Genomic DNA, 11,378 nt, shown 5'->3' with positions numbered 1-11,378 from the left:
GAAGTTGCAGAAATTTTATCTTATAAACTGCATTATTATTATTATTATTATTATTATTATTATTATTATTATTATATTTTATTTCTTTAATACAGGATTTTTTAATACATATTTGTTCTGGTTTGGTCTCCACTGCCACTCTGCCTATAGAAACTTGTTTTGTTTGTGTACTTGATGATAAGAGATATAAAAGATAATGCATTCCAGTTATTTATTCTTTGTTGACCCTTTGTTACCTCAGTAAATACAAGCTGATAGAGCTGCTGCTGTCAGAGTGCTGTTGTTTAAAAGGCCAGAATGTAAGATCTCTTGTCAACTTTGGCATCTATCTGACAGTCTTCTGACAGGTGTAGTTTCAAGCGTGACATCTTCTTTGATAAGACATCAGAAAAAACCAAACAGCAAATTTGATGAGTGGTTTCTAAAGGCACTGAGAGCTTCTGCAACTGGTTTTATTTTAGAATGTTTTGTGATTCTGCCTCTGGTTGAAAGCTTTAGTGGTACAGAAATTGGGACAATGTCAATCAGTTGCATCATGGGTAATGTAGGTGTCAGGTTTCGACAGGAAAGACGGATACATAGAATAAAAAATGTTCTAGAGGAGCACTCTTCAACCTGAGTATTGCCCTACTCTAACTGTACCTTAACCATTTCTTAGCTGCAATCTTCCTCTAACCTTCACCATACCATAGCTGCCATGTACTGTCACTGTAGAAAGTAACTATTTTTAAACCGGAACTCAGTGTAAACCAGACGTTTGGCAGAAACATCCAATTAAATATAGATTTTTTTTTCTGGTCTCACAGCAGCAAAGATTAGGTGGAAATCTATTTATGAATGGATCTTTAGTATTGAGTGACATTTCTTGAGAACTGTACACAGCTACAAAAATAGTGCAAAAAGAAAAACTGTAGAAACACTGATAAAGGTGATCAGATTGATTAAATCTTTATTTATTATGTCAGTGGTTTAATCATGATGCTCTGTATCGCATCACATACTTTTCTTGTGTCATTTTAAATCCATACATCACTACACCTCTCACTGAACACACAAGGGTACAGTACATACTATACACACATTTATGATTATTACTGCCTGTAATTGGGTTTGTAATGAAACTGTCTACATGCTACCTGTATGTTATTAAAGTGCGAGACTGAACATATGGACTCTCTTCTGAGATTCGCGTTCCCTGATCTACAAATGTATGCTGTGTTTAAGTGCTGGTAAGAAACTCAGACACCTGGCTTTTCACTGCATTTCAAAAAGGGAAAGACATAAATTGTTCACCACTCTGTCATTAGACAATACTTAATGTGTTTTGACATGGACCAATCTGGTGTCATTTGGCTTTAGCTTTAAATTCACTAAATCTACTGTTTCCTACTGCACATGTGCAATTATGATATGTGTGATGCTTCAATCAGTAAGTCAATCAATGCAAGTTAGCGAGGAAGTGTAAATGTGGTTCATCTGAATGTACGAGCAGTGTTGTTGATTTCCTAGTGAGGGCACTCACCTCATGAGCGAAATGGGAGGGGGTTAATGTACACTTCGTGAAATTACTAGTTTTGTGCATTTAGTGATAAAACATTTCAACCTCCATGTTCCAGTGAGTCTGTAATGATGGCTCACCTTTGGCACTTGTTATAAAGTGAAATACAGTGAGAAGACTTCACTGTGGCAAGAGCTTTTTAACCCTTTAACCTTATGCTGCTGCCACCTGGTAAAAACACCACCTCTGCCCTCAACAATTGAGTTGTTCCCCTCCATTTGGCACAGATATACCAGACAAGTGCTCACATACAGTATGCAAACAAAGTACACAAGAGGATACAAAATGCTGAACAGCCATAGTGAAACAAAGTGGGTGCAAACAGAGAAAAACTTTGCTTTCTCATCAGTGCGTGACTTATATCAGGGCCATGTTCTCTGCCTTACCTTGATGCACGTGCACACACGCAAACACACACACATGTGCTGCAGAGGTAATATTTTGTTTTTCAGTACTTAATCCTCCTCCTGTCACACTGTCTTTGGGATCCGCAGTATCCATTACCTTGGTCCTTGCAATCCCCCCAAGATTACTTTGTTATCATCCATCTATATCCATCTCTCACTCTATTTCCCTCCCTTCCTTACTTTGTTTTCCTCTCATATAGCCTCTGCCCCCCGTTCACCCCCTCCCTTCTTCTCCTCCCCGTGTCTCAGCTAATTTTATTAATAGAAACCAACCACTCCAACATCAGTGGGTTGCAAATGACCGCAGCCTTTTTTTCCCCCACTTGACGATAAAGATAAAGAGAGGGAAAGAAAGAGAGAGACTAGAGTTAGAAAAAGAGAGGAAGAGGGGGAGAGTGAGGACAAAATCAGAAACAAGAGAGGAAAACTGAGGGGAGAGAAAGGAAAAGTAATTAAGGCAAGGGGGAGAGGGGGAGAGACAGGAGACCCCACTCAATAAATCAAAGCCGCCAAGCAACTTGTCAGTCCACAGGCTCTTTTTATTGGTCACTGAGGATCAGCTAGTATTAGTCACCAGGGTCTCGCTGTGTGTGATTGGGTGGTTGAGTGGGCAATGCGTGTGTCTGTGTGTGTGTGTGTGTGTGTGTGTGTGTGTGTGTGCATCGCTCTATATGTGTGTTTGCGTCTGGAAGGATTCCATCAATAACACATGGATCGGGGCCACAGGCAGAGGCAAGGAGTCATGTTGGAGATGGTGGGAGATGTGCAGAAGAAGAGCAGCATCTGTCTGTCTGTCTGTCTGTGTGTGTGTGTGTGTGTATGTGTGAGAGAGTGTAAAAGGGTGAGCGAGAAAGGGAGAGAGAGAGAGCGGGAGAGAGACAGAGATAACAAGTGAGGTATTCATGTTGGGTAATGAAAGAGCGTACAGCGGGAGAAAGAGCACAGGGATAGCCGTCATTAAATGAGCCAGTCCTCACTAATGATCATCGGGAGCAGCAGCAGCAGCAGCCTGTGTGTGTGGATCTGACTGTGAGTGCATGTGTACGCATCTGAGCATGCGCAACAGCTCATGTCTGTGTGTGTGTGTGTGTGTGTGTGTGTGTGTGTGTGTGTGTGTGTGTGTGTGTGTGTGCGGGTGCGCGATGAATCATGATTCAAGGCCCCCTTGCCATCTCTAACACCCACAAGCATTAAGGTCATTATTGATGACAGGGCTCCTTGTGATTCTGGCTTGCGAGTGTGTGTGTGTGTGCATGTGTGTGTATGTGTGTGGGATCTGCCAGATGAAAAGGACAAAACCGGGGCCCCTCCCCGGCTCCTGTTACAGCTGTGCTTGGCAGCAGCAGGGTCAGCTCAAGAGAAAAAGAGACAGAGATAGAATCACAGGCAAGACGGCGAGTCCTCTCAAACAAGACCTGAAAGAGTGATTCACACACACGATGGCCAATCAGTAGTCAGGCTGCTGCAGTGACACGAGTGATCCCTGGAGAACCCCCCCCCCCCAAACTCCTCCTTCCTCTCGTCCTCCTCCTCCTGGGGTTGTGAAGTTGCTGACGACTTGAGGATCACTCAGCGTTTAAGCTTCAAAGTGCTGCTCAACTGCGTGATATGTCACCTGACACACGCTGAAGTGTGGGTTAATGGGAGTTAAAGGTACCCTGTGGAGTTTTCTTGAAAACACACTCAGTTATGATTGCATCCAGTAATTCTCAGGAAGCAAAAAAAAAAAAAACTGATTTTCTCTAACCTTGAAACCTAAAACAGATGCTAAAGGCATTTTCTTCCTCATAAAACATTTGCAATTTTATATTATATTTTGAAGAACTACACTGTTTACATACTGCCGACAGTTGCCAAAGTCAGCTCCCCTTTCATTTGATAGAAACTCGCTTTGACTGCTGCTTCACCTGACCCACTCGATGTGGATGTATGTGTTTAAAGCAAGGCTGGAATTATGTTTTTGCGAAGGTGCACAAGTGTCTCCAGGAGTGTGTGCAGGATATGATGGACAGGAAGGTTGCAGAAGCTCGATAACATTTCAAATGTTCATAACGGAAAAGAAAAAAAAGAAAAAAAATCAAACCATGAACACAATCGTTGTGTGTCTGCCTGAAGAAGCAGGTATGATATAAAACCCAAATAGGGTCCCACTCATCAAAACATTGCTCCACAGTGTCACCGCTGGTCACAAACTCTGCAGGGTGACTTTAACAATATGGGTTTTCAACAGCGGGCATCAACAGTGATGAATGGTAGTTGAGCACTATAACTGCTGATAGCTTCAATCCAAACATTTCTTGGTGGAGCCTCTGAATTATGGGAATTTCAGGCTGAAATTGCAAGAGTGAATGGGTCATTTGAGGTAAAGAGAACATAGCAGTTAATTAAGGAACTACAGACTACATTGTTATGTAAAGTGTCATTTTATCACCTCATATCTCCATGTGCTGTAAAATGTAGGGGCATGCTTGAGATTTTTACTCCAGTGCTAATCAGAGAGTAGACTTACATGACTCTGGGAATTCAAATGGATTCAAAATTTATTTTTCCACCTTTATTTTCTACAGTAAAATTGTCACTGTTGTAACTTCTGCCTGGATGCACGCTGTGGAGGTCAGCTAATTGGGGTCAGTGTACAATTTAGTTAAATTTTGGCCTTAAACCTTTAGAAAATCAACACAGTGCAATGGGCTCTCTCGTTTGGATTAATGTCTTTGCTCTGTGCGATGTCCAACATTTGTTGTGTCTTGTCTTTGGTGTGAAAACCCTGTCAGTTTGAGCGTAGAGTGACATTTGAAAACTCCACAAAAACAATGACAATGCTGAGTAACCAGACCAACACATTAAAAAGAATGAGAGACATATGACCGTTGCTGCCATGTTACATTTGATAATGACCCAGTGTACTGTATCTGGCATCACTACATATTACTCTAATCTTACTTTGAGCACATTAAACATGTATATTTTTAGAATTAATTTCAGATCCTTATTGAGATCTTCATCTTATCAGCTTCTCAAACATGAGACATCATGATATTGGTGACACTTTCAAAGGAAAAAAAAAATCAATATTTGACTTCCACAACCAATGTGCTGACTCACATCCATTAATTCTGTTATTAAATTATATTCTATCCAATTCCCATTGTTTCTGCAGTGGGTTTACATTTGGATTAAAGACTGGGGCTTTAAGTACAGTTTAACCTTTACAACATACAGCAAGTATCACTCTAGAGATTAGTGGGAGCAGACATAGAATAATTGTCCACAGCGTGATTTTTGTTTCTGCCTCTTAGTCTGATTTATAGTGACTTTCCGGATTGAGAACCTAAGAAATTAAGATAAATGAGCAGGAACACACAGAGTGCCTCTTTACTCTGAGACAGATTATGCTTAATGCAACACAATGGAATCTTTTTTGGCAAGGCCTTTTGACGTGACACAGCGCCAGCGTCTCATCTCAAGTCGCATGTGCAGCTCGGCAGCAGTGCAAAGCCATTATCGCCTTCAGGCAGGGGGAATAGGAGCAGAGGATTACCCCTGCAACAGTCAAATATTTCTTGACTCCCAGCCATTATCCCAAAGCCTCCTTATTCACTTCTCAGCCTTGCATTCATCACCTCCAGATCCTCGGGCAGCTCTGTTGCCTTTCACTCCACACACACAGCATGTGTAGACACTGCTTGCTGGCAACTGCTTCTCCCTGTGGTGTGTATGCAGTGTGTATATTGTCCTGCTAAGAAAAGAGTATCAGTAACAATGAGGGCCAGTGCATCTACTGACTGAAGAGAATTACACCTTTTTGTATTCTAATTTAATTTGTAATTTAATCCATTTTCTGGATGTTGTTAGAATTCTGGGAAATGGCTCAGTCCAGAAAATGTTATGATACTGACGTGCTGGAACATTCAGCATCAGTCTGGAGCACGTCCACATGAACGTTATGAAGTAAAGCAGCATCTTAAACTCCTTGGCCAGAAGCCTATCCAGGCCTTGAGGGATACTGGTGATATTGTGATGTGTTCATGTCTGTCTGCTTACTTCTCCCAATCTGAATATATCTGCCTCATCTTATTTCTCTCAAAAAAATAAGAAACACAAAGACACACTGTCAAGGGAGGGAAACATAACATTTCAAGGGCTATACAATAAATACAATATATGCTCCTCACTACTAAATTCAAACACGTTTAAGCGTATACCAACAAGTGACGCATTTTGCATTAAAAAAATGCACTTCTTCCCTGATTCATGACATCTGAAGACACAAACACAATACACATATTTTTGATTCAGTGGGGCTTATATTATACTGAGCACATCCGTATTTCTAAAGTCCATTGCAAATAAACAACCATAATTTCACTCAGAAATCATGGAAAAAAGACGCCTGAGAATCATTACGTTTTGAAGTTCCGTCAGTATCAGATTGTACCAGTGATAGTTGTCTTTACATCATTCATACACATCAGGTGTATGCACGGTTAACATTATTATTATTCATTTTAGGAAATTGTAGAGCAGTATGGGGGAGTGAATCTGACAAGTCCTCAGTATCCACCCTGACTAACTAGCTGGCAAACTAAAGACACAAGAGCCATCTTGTTTACTTTGTCCAACATGATGTTGACTCAGACAAAGATACTGAGCTCTGCTGGAGAAAACACCTTTGAAAAGACATTTTGCATTTGGGAACAATGACAAGATTAGTGCATCAGTCCAAGCTCCAGTGTTCGTCTGGCTAGACACTTTTCTGTTGTTGTCATTGAAACATTCACTTGATATTCACTTAAGTAATAATAAAGCTAAAAATAATATATAGAATATGAGGATCTCTTGGTCTCCTCGGCCATTATTTGAATGTTTTTTACCATGTATACATTTTTAATGGGTCCTTGTCAGAAGGGCTGCTTCTACTGTACATTTGGAAGTAGGAGCAAACAGGACACGATGCAGGGTTGGAGAGGTACCCAATTGTAGTGTTGGGAAAATACACACATGTATATGAAATTCATTATACAAGCTGGCAAGTGTACCTGCAAATAACACCTCCTCCCACTCGTCCTGCTATCATTTATTCATCCTTCATTCATTCATGTTCTTTTCTATCCTCTCTCTCAAACTGTCCAGTGGGCGTCAGCTGCTTCAGGAGAGATGCTATATTGTGCAGCTGGCAAAGGAGAAGTGGAGGACTGGGTCACCATAAAACTTCATCTTAAGTATGTCAATACTCAGATAAGCTTGTCAGACCCTACTGATGGTCTCCTGATGGCCTGGAGGAGGTGCTAGTGAAGTAAGTGGGTGATCCATGGCAGCTTAATACTATAATAAAAATCAAGCTGAACTAAAGAGATAAATCTTGCCTGGACATCTCAACCTGCTGGCCCTGGCTGTGAGGTGGTGACCCACCAGTGGCAGCCTATTATCGACACACTGTGGTGAAAATATAATAAATCCCACATCCCCAGTCTGTGCTTGTTAGAACATTCGTATTCACGGAAAAAGGGCTGGCATTATTCTTTATGGATCCTCAATAAATCCTATAAAAAGACAAAAACCAACATTGTATTAGTGCATTTCTTAACGCTTTCTGAGTTCCTGAGTCCTGACTTCATTGCGTCTCAGTAAAGTTAATTAAAAAAAAAAAGCTTTAAGCATCACTAAGTACAGCCCTTTTTTCCCTTCCTCCATTTCAGTACAGTATAATGCTTGTTCGCTCTATGTTTAATATTATCCTGTCATATGTTTTTTGGTGTTCATAAATAAATAAAATGATAAATAAATAAAGCTACTTGAGAGGAAGCCTCTCTAAGCAAAAAGGATTATACCCTGTAGCCTTGATGGTGAACCAGTGGGATAGGAGATTAGCTCAGCAGACACCATCACTACTACACAGACGGGTAGAGGCGCAACCCAATTATCCTGGATATCCACTTTAAGGAGCTTTATAAGGACAATCTCTTGTTAAAAGAAACAAAATCCACACGTATACTATACAGATATCATCTCTCTAGATATTAAGTGCATTTTTAGAGTTTTTCCTGCAGTTATTATAATGTTACTATTCACTTTTATGGCTACTTTCAGGTCAACACTTAATATATAAATAAAGGATTCAGTATGTCACCACCATAATTTTATTCCTGGCAGAATTTAGGAGGCTTTTAAACAGCATTTAAGCTTTCATGTTGGGAGATAATGATTAAATCATTTTAGAGGTATGGTGTTTTTTTTGGCTTGAGTCCTGAACACTAAAATAATAACATTCATATAGTGTCTATACTACGTGAATACTCCTTTAAACTGCAACGATAATGGCTGTGACCATGTCTGTACAAGGTGAGTTAACCTCTGGTATATGTCCTCTGAACTCGGTGTTCTATGAATGGCGCATCCTCTCCTTGCATGTGACCATCATCGAGGGATTAATACTCATGTCGGCTGAACATGTGTTTAACATCCTTTACCATTCACTTCCATTCATGTGTTGGGGGGGGGAAAGGTGATTTGCTGTATTAAATGTCCCTGAGGTTTTGAACTTGTTGCCCTCAGCACTGTTTCCCACGAGCTGACGGTTAATTTGTGGTGGCAGACTCCAGCTTTGCTTTGTTCTCCACAAATCAAATATCCAGAGAAAACAGGCAAACATCACGTTCTCTTGTACAGATAAAAACGCTAGTTCCGTCTGTCAGAACTAGCTGCCAGTCTGTTTGTCTTTTTGTGGAAACAAAAAAAAAAAGAAATCCTAAACATAAAAGTCACTTCAGGACACAGTCTGATTGAGTGGGCTGCCCAGAAATACAGCTATGCATGGACTTGCTGCAGCTGTGGTTTACGTGTGTAGGTGAAGAGTGCAAGAGCAACAGTTCGAGCATTGTGACAGCAAGAAGAGGAAGCTTCCCCTTTATTTGAAATGTGACACAGACTATCTCTGGTACTGTGGGTGAAGAAATTGCCTCCTCTGCCTCTTCCTCTATGAAGCTCTCTCTGCTGAATGCCAATGCTTAGTGCTGAATGTAGAGAGAACCTTAACCTAATATTGAGCAATGACTTTTTTTTATCCCCCTATATCTAACTTTCTCTATATTTCATAATGATTACCAATCTCCTGAAAGTGGTATGCTTAAAAAAAAGAATGAAAAAAAGACAGGACAACAGAGGGAGAGAAAGAGAGATCAAGCTTGACAGAGATGGATAGAAAGAGAGAGTATGAGAGGTTGATGAAGTGAGAGTAGAGGAGGAGCATGGCGAGGAGAGTGAACGCTATCAGTCAGTGAAATATACCCCATGCCATCGGCTCCAAAGGAAAACATCACTGTTCTGGGGTGTCAAGTTGAGATGGACGACCAGGACACTTGCTCTGTGTGAGATCCTCTGTGTGTGTGGACATCTGAGTATGTGTGAGTGTGTGCGAAAAAGAAAAAAAAAGAGAGAGAGAATGAATTCCTGTTTGATACATCACAGGCACAAAAGTAATGGGTCACTTCGAGATCATCGCGAGCTGCCCACAGTGTGCATGTGTACACACATGCACACACTCACAGATGCACACAGAGAGCCAAGCTATCAACAGCATCATGATGGTGCTCTGCTGTGGCAGGTAAAAAAATGAATGCATCGCCCTGGGAGTGAAGCTGCAAGTATAGAGGTTATTTGCTTGCCTGGCACAGACGTCTAGTTGCAACAGTGCAAATAAAGCAGTGCATCATGGGTATTTCTAGCAATGATTACATGGAATGTTTTCAGTTTTGTTTGGTTTTTCTTACTCTGTCATAGATGTGGGTATATATATTATATATGTCAAGCTGGCTCAGTTTACGAATACATTTTTGAAAACTTTGAAACAAGATGTTGGGAAAAGTCTGGGGCTGTTGACAAGAAGAGAAAAAAGCTTTTTCTGTACAGCTCAGGTTGTGTGTGTGTCAATTCACAAAACAGTACAACTAATCATTAAGTCGGGGGGAATTCTGACGGACATATATACACTGCCCCATTTCCACTATATGTTGGCTGGTGAACCAAAAGCTTCAGATAGTAATGATGGGCTACAGTATATCTTTGCAGGACATGTGTGGATTTTAGCTGTCAGAATGTCACAGTACTATTCCCCATATTATTCATCTGTGGCAGGCACAAACAACATTATTCAAACTATTAGAATAATATCAGAATTAGAGGACTGAATACACTGCTGACGAAACATTAGTAGCACTGTGAAAACACTATATGTAACCAGTTTGGTGCATGATTATGAGCGCCACCAGCAGGTTGACATTTTTGGCTTTTAGGGAAATATCTTTACCACTATTGTATTGACTGCCATGACATTTTAAACAAGCTCTAAACATGCTCTCCTCAGGATGAATGACTAACTAAATTAATACTAACTTTTCATCAACCACTGTCAGGTCAAAATTTGGTTCATTGCATTCCCCACAACATTCGCTGCACTTTGTGTTTTGTGCTAATCAGCGCGTCATCATGCTAAGCTATGGTAGTGGTCAACATAAAACATAACATTTGCACAGTAGCATGTGTCATTATGAGCATGTTATCATGCTGACGTTAGCATTTAGGTCAAAGTACCACTGCGCTTAAATAAAGGTCTCAAGGAGCCGTTAGCATAGCTGAAGACTCTTAATCTCATTTTCTTTCATATAAGTACTTACAAGTAAAAAATATATTCAGATGAAAACTGACTATTTCAGTTTGTACAACATAGTCTGGAAATTGTAGCATGTTCCTATTGGTGTGAAAACTACATTGCTCTATCTTCCAAGGTATAAACATTGCTCTGAGATCCTTGATTTCTTTTTCAAAGATGTTCAATTATGCATTCATCATTTTTTTTTCCTCATGGTTATCAAAATGACAGGTTAGAATAGAATTTACTCTCGATATTATCAACATATTTTATGACACAGTGTGGAAAAAATATCAGAGGGTTCAAGGCTGGCCTCAATCCCAAGACACTGTGTTTACATGATGTTTGACTGACTCACACTCTCCTGTGAAATTGAATGTACAAATGCCACTTCATGGCTGCTTAGCAACAAGGATGGAGACAAAATAAACTCAAAATTAAGAGCCCTGCCATCACTTTATTAACATGATTTTAAAAAAATCGAAAGGAAGTGGATGATCTCCATGTTTATTGTAAACTGTAATAAACGTATTGATCTGTACTTTAAGAGAGACATTGTTAAGCTCAAATATTACTAATCACACGGTTGTGACTGGCATGAGAGGTGGTGCGTTGGCCACTGGGATACCCGACACTCGGATCACACAGCAGTGACAGCTGGGTGATGAGAGATCATAGAGAGAAAGACACGGATAAGAGTGATGCAGCACTAATTAGACTGACAGGCAGGCTGTCCACTGAGGAGAGGTGATTGGCTAAAGAGGAG

This window comes from Trachinotus anak, unplaced genomic scaffold (genome assembly GCF_046630095.1).
Source record: "Trachinotus anak isolate AG129_WGS33_773 ecotype Australia unplaced genomic scaffold, CSIRO_AGI_Tana_v1 ptg000026l, whole genome shotgun sequence".
Taxonomy (NCBI): Eukaryota; Metazoa; Chordata; class Actinopteri; order Carangiformes; family Carangidae; genus Trachinotus; species Trachinotus anak.
Note: the sequence above shows the minus strand (reverse complement) of the source record.